General features: G+C 33.4%; 1 long non-coding RNA gene across 1 annotated transcript in view; it reads right to left on the reverse strand.

Moving 5' to 3' along the window:
* LOC111613896 overlaps positions 1–3,125 on the reverse strand; it is a 38,679-nt gene extending 35,554 nt beyond the window's left edge. Inside the window, exon 1 of the long non-coding RNA XR_002754839.1 lies at positions 3,087–3,125. This is a non-coding gene — a long non-coding RNA (uncharacterized LOC111613896). The remainder of the gene's footprint in view (positions 1–3,086) is intronic.
* Between the last annotated feature and the right edge of the window lie 8,862 nt (positions 3,126–11,987).

Raw genomic sequence — 11,987 nt, forward strand, 5'->3', positions numbered from 1 at the left:
GTTGAATAATAACAATCCACGAAAAACCTTTTTTTACACTTGCACAAGGCGTGGAAGTATTTATTCGAGGAGTTCGAGCAATGGCGGTCGGAGGGGTGAAACCCGACGTACATTTATTTATTTACATCGTTGGCAACATCGTTACGATGGTCGGGTCAAAACACGGCCAGTCACCACCTGAAGCAGACCTCGGTGGAGGTCGAAAGTACTTGTGGAATTTAATAGTGACATAACACTCGTAAAAAAAGGTTTTTCGTGGATTGTTAATAAAATCATTATTGAAACAATACTTAATTGTCAAAGGCTGAGAAATGTTCGAGAATGAGACCAAACCGTTTAGTGATTACAAAATGTGAGTTTTCTAATCTGATAGTTACTATATTTAAAGTTCTATATTTCAATGAAATATTACATATTAATATCAAAATTTTATTACGAGATAATTTGAACTGAACACAAGCTGACAGTACTCCACATGTAATGACCAATCCAGGCCTGAGAAAAGCTTGGTGTGTTCAGATTTGTTTTTGACACATTGACACTCAAGTCAACATGGGTTAATATTCATCAATTGACAAGAAATTAAATATAGACATATTTTTTGAGTGAAAGGAAAAACTTGGGTGGGCAGACATTCAAAAGTTTTTAAGTCAGTAAATAAGAGACACCTTAAAGTACATATATATGTGTGCCTATTTTGACAAGTTTCAATCAATGTTTTACATTATCTTTTACGTTATAAGTTACTATATTTTATGGCATATAAGACACAACTTTAAATAAAAAATCCCCTTGCATCTTATGTGTGAAGTTGCAATCTCCTGTAGGATAATGATATGATACTGAAGTCCCCAAACAGCCTTTGGTAGGCTACAGGTAAATATTAGTGTTGCAATGAATAGTATATTCAGCCTCAGGCTGAATACCGAATATTCGGCCAGGAGTGTGGCCAAATAGCCGAACTATTCGGCTTGATTAACGTACGTATGAAAATTGGCGCGCAAACTGCATTATGGCAAGGACCCTGCTCTCTATTGGCCCACTGTCACTACGTTTCGCCAATCGCGTTAATTCTTGACAGTTGTAGTGGACAGACAAGAACGTCATGGCAGTATGTGATAAATGATGATATCAAATGTGGATAACAATAAGCTGCCTCGACTTGTTCGATTATGTTATCAACTGAATTTCATATTTATTTTCACATTTTTACAGTCCTTCACGTGTAAATAACGGAAAAAGAACAGAGAAGTACTGTGAAAATGTGAAAATAAATATGAAATTCAGTTGATAACATAATCGAACAAGTCGAGGCAGCTTATTGGCGCGAAATTTGCGGCCGTCAATGCCAAACAATTGTTTTCATAGACTTTAGAAAGCTAAATGTTTGTAATTAAAGTCACTTAGCGTGCACGGGCGAAAGCCTGAGGCTGTTCAAGCTACTAAGCTGTCTCGAATATGTGAAATCATAACTATGACTTAATTTGACATCCTATCTGTCTCTTTTCTCCTTTATCACCAGGCTATGAGTCACGTAATTGTAAAATGGGAAATCTACAACGGAAAAGTGACAAATCGAAAGTATCGTGAGCAGGTATAATGATGTATGCATAGGCATACGTGGACTAGAGCGATAGAGGAAAAAGAAAGGGAAGAGCAAAGACGAGCGCTTAAAAAGAAGGATAGGCAGGGTCAGACTCTCAGATGTGTGATGATTCTCGAACGAATAGGGTCAGAATAGTGTACATGTGCTGATTCTTGTAATTATAAATTGTGAATACATGTGGCTAATATTATTTTCTTTTTTATTTTGTGCATGTTATAAGTTATAAACAAATATAAACAAACAACACTAACCCGATAACATTAAATCTAAATACCAAAATGATTAATTTACTGTGTTTTTGTTGTTTCTTACTCCTGTTTTTAGGTATTTGGATTTTTGCTGAATAGTGATTAAATATTCGGTATTCGGCCAAATAGCAAAACATAGGCTGAATACCGAATAGTAACCGAATATTCGTTACATCACTAGTAAATATACTAAATACTTTTTCCTAAATATTTGTGTTATACTAAACATATGCTGTAAAATAAAGTATAAAAAATAATACCTTACAGAGATGTATTTATTAAATGATATATTATGCTTGCAACAAAACTAACCTAAATTTTAATTCCAAATAAAATTTAATATCTGCTTTGAAAATTAGATTATTGTTGTTTCTCAACCTGGATGATATTGCCCCCTTGTGAGTATTTATTGCATTTTAAGGGCAATAAGTTCTAATTTATGTTTTGGGGCAAATTAAAAATTTCCTGGCAATTTAGCAATAAATAAATCACAATTTAAATTTGCACATCAAACTCCAGATAAAGAAGCCATTTTAGACATGAAAAAATGCGTTATACTAATGTTATGATGCAGTCTTTCAAATTACTCTAAATTTTATAATTGTGAAAATGAAAAACTGTCTAGAAATAACAAGCATACTACTCACCCGTGTAGCACATATTAATTTAAAATTACACAAAACAACATTAACGTCACAGTGGTGATAAATCCTACAACAGTAAACATATAGGTCAACGTCTACCTAGGTTGTCCCAACAGTTGCACTTCTAACGAACTACTCCTGGAGGGGAGCTGCCGGCAGGCCACCAAGTGTTTAACGTCACTAGTTATTGATTCACGGTAGTTCTTGAGCAAAAGAAAAAACAGGAAACATCTACTAAAAATATAGTTAATCTAACCTAACTGAAGCTCTGCCATTGGGATTACCTAGATAGAATTTAACCAACATGTATAATCTGTGAGATGACAATGATCATTAAGGCTGCATTCAGTCAGGCTCTTCCTATGTTACATCTGGACAATATAAGGCAGCATTATTTGTAATGCCTTAAATAACATCTTTGATTCCCCAGACATAATTTAATGTAAGAAGAGTCTGTCTGAATGCAGCTTAAGGGTTAAGAGTATGGGCACCAAATTATCAAATTCACTTTAAATTAAAATCATCAAGAAAATATAAAATGTATTGTGAAATAAATCAAAAATTCTCTTACTATGTTTAGTTACTTACATTATTTTTCTATTTTGTTTCATCATTTCAAAATTTTGGGGCTGAGTAATGTTAAATCTCAATTTCTGTTTCAACACTTCCCAATTAGAGTTTAATTTGCATAATTTCATAGTAAGATTTGAATTATGAATAGAATTGCACTCAATTTAATATTTAAGTTATGTTTATAAATAGGAAATTATTTAGGATTTATTCTTATAGATAATCTTATTTCTTGTAAACATTAGTATGCAAATCAGCAATGTCAAACTAATGCAGCAGGCAGAATTTCACTTCTGATTGTTGTGTAGCTATTGGATTGTAAGGAATAAATTTTTGCTTAATTTGGGTATCTACCAAGACTTATTTATAAGAATAAATCCTATATAATTTTATATTTATAAATATGACTTAAATATTGAATTAATAGGATTATTCAAATCTCTATGCAATTATGCAAATGAAGTTATGGTTGCAAGTAGTATTGAAACAAATTGAAACGCAACTCAACCTCCCCAAAACTCAATTATAAATATATTCTATATCATTTCATTAATTTATGTTCTGTTAATTTTATTATATATCAAAAATTCTTGTTTATTCTGTCTAGTTCCAGTTTCATGCCTTCTTGTGTTACACAATGATGTTACTTTAGTACAATTACAACTAGTAGTAATGAAAAGAGAGAAGGTGACATTACTACTTATTGTCTATCATATGACTGCTCAAAAATTATTTATGGTACAAATATTGGTGCTGTTAAGATTTATGATATTGAAACATAAAAAATCTGTCTGATATGTGTAATTTTCTTTTTATTTTCCACATTAATCTATTAATGTTTATGAAAATATGTAGATATATTTCACCAATAATGAATATAGCAAATAATGATTATAATGAGCAACTTCACTCAGTCCCTTTGTATTTATAATTGAGTTTGACTGTACTTATCTTGTGTTTGGAGAGACTTGTCCATGGAGCTTCCGTGTACAACAGAGAAAGCAGCTTCCCAGGCATGTCTGAAAAGGAATAACAGATGAAGTGAGGTAAACAGAAGAGTTTTAGACAACCAAGTGGTCTCCTCATTCTGTCCAGATTTTTAGCTTGATTTTTGGCTACACACTTCAGGCCACAATTGATCATTCACCCTCTAATGAAAATGTTTTTTTGTTTCTAACATCAGGAGTGAGTGGCCACTTCAGGTTAACCTGCCATCTCTGAAGGGTGAGTGTTGTGCTCATCTTTTGAATTAAAATGCTTGTAACTTGGGCTTCTTGGAAGTTTTGTTGCCAAAGTCTGATCTACCTTTCTCCCCAAGTATTCCCTTCAACAAGATACTAGAATTGGAAGTAATAATTATCACTAACGTTTCATGCTGCCTTTGTTTCAGTCATGTTGGACAAGTTTTCATGGCACTCACCCTCAAGTAATTTTGTGTCTTTTTTTTGCATTCGAAGTGGTATGATTCTAATTGCAAAGTGATGTTGTATATACATGATAAGAAGTGATGAGATGTTTATGAAATGGCATTAGGAGGAGTCTGAGCAAGAAAATGTAGGCTGCTTCCTTGCAGACAATGAGGGAGGATCTCTGTAAGAAAATCCTGGAAGTGTTCAGAAAGCAACCAGATCCTCCACAGGTAACATCAGTATCAAGAGAAAAGTGTGCACATTGCCCAAAAGAAAGAATAGGAAAACAACATCCAAGAGTGTAACATGTAACCTACTGCACCAATCTGCAGATAGCACATAATTATAATCTGCAAACAGTGCCATTTTAAAAATCCAGGCTAAACAGATTCAGAACCTAAATACAAATTATAATTAAGTTTAACAATAATTTCAGATATCATATTTCTGTTTCTATCGATCTGATCAGATATCAATTTTCTGTTTCTATATTGAAATTACTTTTAATGTATTATAACTGACGGTATTAAAACTAAGGTAAACATTAAAATGTGTATTATTTATAACAAAACTTCATGATATAAGTAAAATTTCTAAAGACAAATCATTAAAAATACAAAAATATGTATGGGCATTTTTTCCATAATAAGCTTGTTTTGTCAGCATTAAATATTTGTTATTGGTATAATTTCTTTCTTCAATGATCTGTTGCAATTCACCAGGAAAACTAGCTGCTACTCTTTCATCAGCACTAAGATTTCATCTTGTATACAAACACTGTGAATACCCAATTGCTTTTTGAACTGATCAAACCACCTTGAAATTGCAGAGAATGTTTTTTCCACTACCAATGCCAAATCATTTTTGCTTTCTAATTGTTTTCTTTTTAAAGTTTCAAACAAATTCAATTCTTTTGTTTTTATAGTCATTTGACTAAAAGGAATTCTCTTTTGGTTGCAATCTTCTATGCACATTGACAATAGCATTTCCATTTCAATCATAAGATAGCTTCTGTTTCTTGTAGTTTGGGACCCAGACAATGTCAATGCACATTATCCTAGTTGCTTACAGTTTGCAGTGTGGTCTAAAATATAGAAAACAGTTTATTCATTTAGACTGTACTCTCTGCAATTTTGGCTTTGGTTATGCCTGTGTGAGGACCCAAACGGGGTCCGAAAGCAGGCCATTAACAACTTTTTAAATGAGTCAAGTTTCATAGTGCGAAAGAGCGAACTTAAAGATCGGATTTAAACAATGAACCTTTTGTCTTGTTAAAAGATTTTAAACAATAGATAGAGTAAAGTCGAGGAAAACGAGGTTGGAGAGGAGTCGTGTTCCAACGCGACGTTGAACTCTCCCGCGCCCTGCCTGGAGTTTCGAATTGTCACCATGTGACAAGGAGAGACCAATGGAGAGGCGACCACGGTGGAAAAATCGATAAAACCGCGTTTTCGGGAACTATAAAGTCTTGGGTTTTGGTGGGTAGTGCTCAACTGTCGGGATTTGGTGCTCCTGACCGAGACGCAACGAAGGCTCTTCCGACGACCTAGGAACTGGTTTCGCCAACCCGTCCACTCTAGGATCGCCGAGGTCACGTCCAGGATCATCGAGGTTCGACTTGTCAACCGAGGACATCACTACAAGTGTTGGTGCGTGCCCCGGAGCCATCGTTCTCTGCGTCCACAGTGCCGAAAGCTCCCCAAAGACCAATCGAACATTCGAACTATCCGAGTAGTAGGAACTGTGACAGAAACCCATCGTGGGATAAGCTCTTGCCCGCATTAGATTGTTGTAAGAACGATTTATGTATATTATTAAACGGTTTTATATGGTGAACCTGTCTCAGTGAGTCATTCCGCGCCCACACGACGGAATTAACCGCTCGGCTGTCGAAAACACCTCACCCCTAATCGGCTGGCCTCACACCTGTTTCTTACTTAAATATTTATCATATGCAACTTATATTCTAAGCTGATCACTCTGTTTCTTCCTGATAGCCATAGATTTGATAACATCCTTGCTTCTTTTAGCATTCATTATAGGAATAATTGTAGAGAAATAAATATCTACATGTACTTCAGGCAAAGACATACAGTTACTGGCAAGTGGAAAGCATGTGCCATCACAGATAGAAATGAAATGCTGCAAGAGTGCTACCTGAACTAAATGTAATTCTGGTTGCAAATGTGGGCTGCATCTCACAGCTACAATAATTGGAATTTTGGTATCAAATTATAAACTGAGATAATCGAGGCATTCCTGTATTTTATAAATATGTGTACATTACTATTTCAATTACAATATTTAACGTCAAAAGACTGTATTCCTTATTTATTTTATCAGTGTTACATTGATATAACATACATTTTTTTATTTTTACTCTTTATTTTCCACAAGATTCATATTCACCACTTATCTCCATTTGACAAGGAAAGAAGTCTGACACCATATAACATCTGTTTAGTCCTTTTGCAATTCGGACAACCCAAAACCATCAAATTTATTTTAAATATACCACAAAACCACCTTAAACATGTCTATTCTCTTTTTATTATGTAAATGTCTACTAGGACATATTGTATTAATAGGACTTATTATACTGGTGTCTGCATATAATATATCCTAGTAGATATTTACATAAATTATATAATAAGGTCACAAAGGCATATGAATTAATCTCTATTCTCTGTCTAGTTTTAGTTTTTCACAATGATATCACCTACTAAACTTAATGTGTTACAATTATTGATCATTATTTTGAGTGTTTTTCATAATCAAACGTTTATTATTATTATTATTTTTTTGCTATAGTATCTGTAATCTGGCAGTATACATTTCTTTCACGTACCTCCACAAAATGAAGTCTAAGGAAATGTGATGTCAGGTAAACATGGACCAGGACACTGGATCCTCATAATCAATCCAACATCCAGAGAATTGTGAATGAAATGAAATCTGAGTAAACAGGAAAACAGGATAATGTTTCATATCAGAGTACTAAAAAAAAATAGAGCATTATCTTATTGGAATATAATGTTAGGATGAAAATATTCCACTTGTGGGAACACAAAAATTTAATCATATCCAAGTGCAAATTCCAGTTGATGTATTTTCAACAAAGAAAACTGTTTCTGATAATTGCATCCTCTAAAACAATGCTTCCTGTGGCAAGAAACTGTCATGCTTTGCTGCTCTTCTTATCATATATAGGAACACTACATCTAAACTTCCGATGCACTCACAAGACAAAGGCTAAATGTTCGCCTCTCTTATTCAAACGAAACTTGGCAAGCACGTAGCTCTAAACACAAACAGATCCTTGTCCAAATAATAGGACTCACTTCTCAAACATTCCCGAAAAATGGGCCTCTGAAAACTGAGTATTTAGCTTATAAGTCTTCAAAAGATTCACTTGTAATTGAGATAGCTCAGTGGATAAGAGGCTAGGCATAGTAACTGTGCTAACCTATGTCTAGCATCTTATCCACTTGGCTATCTCAATTACAAATTAATCTCAGTGGCGTAGTGTGGGTGTCAGCCACCCAGGGCAAAGGAAAATTTTGCTGTCCCCTTATTTAGGTATCTCAATTTAAAAGACTAAAATTCAGTTTTGTCACAGAATAAGTAATGAAAAATTCCATGCTAATGTTGCCACCTTTTTAAAATTGCTGACCTGGACGGCAGGTGAGGTTTGTTTGAACAGAAGTTCCTGATGTGTGCATATGTCATTTTGCAATGCAAAGAATAATGTGCAGTGCATGCCGGTTCTAAATCAGTTACAGTTAGCGACTAGGGAGACTCAGGTAGAAGTAACGTAAGTAACCTAGATGACATAGCTCTATAGGATATTGGAGGTGTATACGAATACAAATGAATCGTACAAGGAAAAAAAAAAAAAGTTGACAGGTTGTGCACGATATCCCCAGGTAAAATTAATAGTTCACCCGGACGCTATTCCGTGCTCATTTCAATTGGTCCGGATCATAGACGCGACGAAATTATGAAATGAAATGGTTCAGATTTTTACATGATATTATTTATTGTGAAATTTTGCCACCCCTAAAAAGTAATTTTGCTGCCCCCACTACGCTACGCCACTGATTAATCTACTAAAGACTTATAAGCTAAATACTCAGTTTTCAGAATCCCATTTTTCGGAAATGCTTGAGAAGAGAGTCCTATTATTTGGACAAGGATCTGTTTGTGTTTAGAGCTACATGCTTGCCAAGTTTCATTTGAATAAGAGAGGCAAACATCTGGCCATCTCCTTGTCAAATGATCAGTTTAAGCTAAGCAAACTGGACCACTTTGGAAAGATTGTACTTTTTCCTAGGTGGACATTTTAATATCAGAGATCACAGCACCATTTCTATAACTTTTCTGACAGAAAATGGGAATATTTTATCAATATGGTAGGAAAGTTCTATATAAAAATGAAAGAAAATTATTTTTAACATCTAATCAAATTAGGAAAATTTTTGAGAATTCTCTGAAATAAAAATACAAGTATCTTGTAAATATCAATTACGTTATTTTAATTTGTTAAGTTAGCAGTTAATTTTATATGACCTTTCATAAACACATAATATACATTTTAACTTTTGTATGTACAATGAAAGATAACATACAACCTTACAATTAGGGTTTCTCAAACGGGATCTCAGGATCCCAGCTGAATTTTTAACCCAGGAAATCCCGCAAATTTCTTAAAAGTTTCACTTTTTTCTTATTTTGTGTTAATGTTGAGGAAATTTTGCAAATAGAAAGTATAATTAACCCATAAACTGTCAGAATACATTTGTATTTATTAATTTTAAGCCTGCTTATTAGTTTTTTAAATTTTTGTTTGTTATGACATCTCACAGATTGTCAATAATCAATATGTATTTGCAGCAAGACACTGAAAATTTTTTACTTGTCAGAACCTGTAATATCTGAAATAATTGTGCTGATGCTGTCTTAATTTTAACTATGCCCAGTAGCTTCAATAATTGCATTATGCCAGGTTGTGCAAATTGGGCAAGAATAGAAACAAGTACGAAGTCTGCAAGTATGAAGTTTTTCTTCATAAACCTGATTATTAAAGCCAAACAAACTGCCGAATTATCAGGCTATATGCTTGATACCACTGTTAAAGCATTCAAGGTAGACAAATCAAGAATACTAGACAGCAAGAGAAGTACTGCAATGCATATTGAAAATGAACTAGAAATATTAGAAGCTATGGGTTAGAAAACACATAACATCAATCTTCTCTTAAATGCATTAAAGATGATTCCACCCACATCCATTGAATCAGAAAGGGCATTCTCAGTAGTGGGACTTTTCATTATTAAAATAATCAGATTGAGTGATTGGGGTATTGGCCATCTTTGGTTTTCAAAATCTTATAAAAATTTACAATAATATTTTGTATTGTTTTATTTAAAAAATGAAAATTACCATCTAAGTTAGAAGTTTGATCTAAGTTCATTTTTTTCTTTAAATTTTCAACTCAATTCAAAAGCATTTTTTTGTAAGCAGTTTCCAACAAACTAATACATTTTTTCTATTAAAGGTAATTTTAATATATATTTTACAGAGCATTATTAATATTATGATTTTGGAGGTTGCAGAACATTATGAAAATGATTTAAAAATGAAAAATAATTATATCATTTGATTTCAAGATATTTTTTATATGTATTAATTTTATCCCAGATTTCCTGGGATCCCAGAAAACAGTTCACTTTTTTTCCCAAAATCCCAGGACAAACAAAAGACCGGGAAATGAGAAACCCTACTTACAATGTTCTTGGAGATAGGCAGATATATAATATAATGCTCTGACGTGAAATATTCTATACAGAAATGAAATCTGAGTAAACAGAAAAACAGGATGTGTGACATGACTGATATTTTCATGAAAATGGAAGTGCTTAGGCAATCACACCAGAGGTATGTTGGATAATTCAGAGATCTGATTAGCAAGAGTGAATTACATCTACAAAATACTTTTTTAAAATAGACACCTTCTGTAGCTATATACTTCTACCAAGAGTCAAACTACTTCAAGAAAAGATTTTACCATTTTTGAAGTCTTCCCAAAGGAAGTATGCACCACATTACCTCAAATCGAACGTAAACTTCTAGCAAGATTAATAATACTAGAAGCTAGAAGCACATTGACTTAATAAGTCATACTACTTATTAAGTCTTGCAACCCATTCTGTGTTGCTTCCTTGTGATTGTCAGTGCTTTTCATTTCTTCAGCTGATTTGCAACTCTTCAGTAGAACTTTCATTTTAGTGATAACATGAAATCTGGTAAGTACAGATAACTAGTATTTTGCCAGATATTTACTAGAGAATGTGCATGCCCAAGGTATTGTTATGACAAATTCAGCTTTTTGCTTAAAAGAGATGAGGCTATTTTTGTCTGACTACATTAGAGAAAACCAAAAATGTCAATGTACATTTCCTTATAATGGATCTACCATTGGAATTAAACTTGTAATTCAAAACTTTCACATCAAAAAAGTCACAAGCATTTACTGCCCACTTGGATGTGTTAAGGCAAAATTTACTCTATCTTAGTAGAGACTTATTTCCATATCAATGAAGCATGTTTGCTCTATGAGTCGAATAAGAAATACTATGCTTCATCATCAGTATAGACATCCAATAACCAAATGTTTTATTACCCCTATTATCACTTATATCTAAATTATTAATAGTTCTGGAGGAAAAGATAGAATGGAGGTTCAGATAGCAAAACTGGCAATGCATCCATACAGTAAGAGGGAATTGCAGGTTTCTCTCACTCAGGACTGATTCTTTTCTTCCAATGCTTTCTAAATTAAATATTAAATTTATCAAGACATGGCTACCTCCATGCAAAATTACTTAACATTTAATTATTAATAGTGGTCATATTATAGCCAGATATAATCAGATCATTTGACCATTCATCATCAGTAATCACTGTTTAATCTAGATCTTTATCAATTGTGTTAATTAGTCCTCCATTGATGAGTGCACATTCTTCACATTGTTTTGAGAAAGTTGAAGAATCTGAGACTAAATATAATGCATTTTCAAGTTATCTTAAAGAATAAGTCTTTAGAAATTACCAAAATGTCAATTAGATTGTCTAGTCTGTTTTGATCTCTCTACAAACTTGGAAAATAATTTATTGCTGAAGCTGGTCTACCTGGATGCAATTATCCTTCTTTAAAATGTCTTTCATTCATATACATGTCTATGTAACAGAATATCATTACCATATGCTTCCTTAAGTAGATTAAATGAATTTCTTTTGACAGAAAATGAGACCACCACAAATATTCATAGGTGCTTAAGAAATGTTTATGAATGGCAGTGGAAGCTTGTTTCTTGGGCTGGCTACCAACAGCTGTGCAGCTGCAATAACGGCACCCATATTCAGAATAATCAGTAAATCAGCCAGAGAACTCACTTCTTGACTTGATTATCTACTAGTTAGGATATTTAAAGATGTCTGACAGATGGGT

This window comes from Centruroides sculpturatus, unplaced genomic scaffold, assembly GCF_000671375.1.
Source record: "Centruroides sculpturatus isolate CEXI.00-Female unplaced genomic scaffold, Cexi_2.0 scaffold2, whole genome shotgun sequence".
NCBI classification, from domain to species: Eukaryota; Metazoa; Arthropoda; class Arachnida; order Scorpiones; family Buthidae; genus Centruroides; species Centruroides sculpturatus.